Raw genomic sequence first — 2,813 nt, 5'->3', positions numbered from 1 at the left:
ACATTTACCACTTCTGTTAACATTCTAATGACTATGACTTACATGCTCAAAAAATAGGCTAAATTTAGGCTATTATAATCTTTATCTGAATTGCCATTTACCAAGGTAAAAATGCTTTTGCTATGGACACACTGAACATCAGAGGTCACAGAGTATCAGAGTATTTACCTAGAAATAGAGTTTCTTTCACAATGGGTGTGTGTGTGTGTGTGTGTGTGTGTGTGTGTGTGTGTGTGTGTATGTGTGTGTATGTGTGCAAGAGACAGAAAGACAGAGACAGGGATAGAGACAGCGACAGAGAGGGATTTTATATTGTTTAAGTTTAAATTGATCTGCTGTGGTTGAAGTCACAGAGGTGGGGGATAACTGCATGTTCATCTGTCAGTATTTGTAGGATTCACTACATCAGTCATTTTGTATGTTCCAAATAACACAACATGATAACCAATTTATTATATAATATTATATAAAATCTTGAGAAATTAAACCACAACTTTTCGAAATCATGTTAGAAAAGTATATCTAACACATATTTTAAAAGCGGGAGGTGCTGGGAGCCCAGTGGTATCTGGGGTCTTTCCTTGGAGAAGGTGAAGCGGCCCACGAATGCATTCTTGTTGTTGTTGTTTTGTTTTTTAGAAACTGTTTATTTTCCGTCAACCTTATTTCCTTTTTGTTTGCTCTGTAGAAAAGCAGCTTAAGACCATTCAGTGGTTGTTCCTACCCATTCAGTGGCCTGAGCAGTGGGAGCTGCAAACCAGTCTTCAGTGCCATGCTGAGCACTCCAGTTTCAGTAGGAAACTGCTGAATAGGCACAGAGGGCACCTGAAAGCCTTCACACCAATCTGCGACTTCATGTTGAATAGCGGTGAACTCAGGAGCTGGAGCCGTCCATTCACCCTGAAATTCCTCCTTGGTCACATCCTTTTCAGCAGCATCCTGCTCTTCCTTTTCAATCTCTTCAGGATCTCTGTAGAATTAGAGGTCAGCCATGACGTCCCAGGGTGTTTACGAAAAATGGTGCCACACATGCATAGAATTTCCAGGGGCCAGCATCCACCACTTCAGACCCACCCAGTGAGCTCTCTTGTTGTTGCAAGGGATGGCAATGTCCACATGGCACAGAGGAGAGTCCGTGTTACACAGAGCGAAGGTAGGCAGGTTAACATAAGATGCCTTTTGGTGCCTTTTGGTGGCTCGGTAGGCTAAGTGTCCAACTCTTAATTTCAGCTCAGCTGATGATCCCATGGTTTGAGTTTAAGCCCCACATTGGGCTCTGTGCTGACAATATGGAGCCTGCTTGGGATTCTCTCTCTCCCTCTCTCTCTCTCTCTCTCTCTGCCCCTCTCCTGCTCATTCTCTCCTTCTCCCTCTCTCCCTCTCTCAAAATAAATAAATAAACTTTAAAAAAATTAAAAAAAAATAAAAGTATGGCATAGTTTATTTATGTACTATTTAGTTTTCATGAGTCAGGCTTTGCTTCATGATAATGAATTGTATGTGGTTTGTGCTCTAGGGAAAGGCCAATTTGACAAACTTAAGTGACACATCAAGAATATGTAATAAAATCTCAAAATGTAGATTATGTTACAGATAAAATTAAATGCCCCAAAAGAGTTTAAAGTAACAGATGGTCAACAAGAAAAAAATGGAATTCAGATAATTATTTATGTTATTTATTAGGAGATAGAATTTTAATCTAAACCTGCATATAAGGTACACAAATATGGCTGACAAATACAAGATTTTCTAAAGTTCATGGGACATATAATGGAAAATTTTATATGCAAAAAAGATAATGACCAATAATAATGTTACATGCATGAAGTCATTCTGAGATCATGTTCTAAAATGTAAGAACTTATAAATAAGAAAACCTGAGAAAAAAACAAAAAACTACACACACACACAAAATCTATATCTATATCTATATCTATATCTATATCTATATCTATATCTATATCTATTAATCAGATATTGCATCTGAAGGTGATTTTCTAATTTAATATAAATCCTCAGTCCTCAGTCAGTTTGAGCACATGACAATGAAATTCTCTCATATGATACATATATGATATATACACTTCAAACATTTAAAGTAACTATATTTTAAATCTCTGAGACAATAATATCAATAATCTCAAAAAAGATGAATGTGTATTATTTATTGCTGCATAACAACCATACCCAAATTTTGTAGATCTAAAAATGAACTTTAATTCATTTTATTATTATAAAATAATAAATAAATATCATATTTATTATTAATTTTGTTATTAATAAACCTACTAGCCCAATATGCTAACCTAATGGTTTTAGTTGTTCTTCTGGCTTCTGCTGTGCTCACTCATGCCTTAGGGTTAAGATGGCAAGAATACTGCAGCCTGGCTGATCTACAATAGCATCCAGGTGTGGAAGTTGGCTGGCTGTCAGACAGATGGCCTTGTTCTCATGGCATGGTAAATATCCTGGGGAGCAATATAAAATACACAAGGCCTTAAAGGCCTAGACTTATATGACTCATTGATATTCTATCACTTCTGACTCATCATATTGGTCAAAGCAAACCATAAGTTTAGCCCAGATTCATCTGCAGAGCAAAACAGATACCACTTAATGTAAATATAAATTCAAATGGCATGGGTCATGAGATACAAGGAGAAGCCAATTTATCATGCTCTGCCCCATGGTCCCCAAAATTTACCTCAAGAATATCTAAGGAGACATCCAATCATGGCATCAAGTTAAAAATCCAAAATCTTATGATCTACATTAGTACAGATGGAATTGTTTAGATGCATCATTTCTTGACC

The 2,813-nt window shown here is 36.6% G+C and overlaps 1 pseudogene; it reads right to left on the bottom strand.

The window, feature by feature from the left end:
• Positions 1-202: 202 nt before the first annotated feature.
• Positions 203-1,277, bottom strand: LOC123378953 (annotated as a pseudogene).
• Between the last annotated feature and the right edge of the window lie 1,536 nt (positions 1,278-2,813).

Source organism: Felis catus, chromosome A1 (assembly GCF_018350175.1).
Source record: "Felis catus isolate Fca126 chromosome A1, F.catus_Fca126_mat1.0, whole genome shotgun sequence".
NCBI lineage: Eukaryota > Metazoa > Chordata > Mammalia > Carnivora > Felidae > Felis > Felis catus.
The sequence above is the reverse complement of the archived record's forward strand: the minus strand, read 5'-3'. Positions and strand labels throughout refer to the sequence as shown.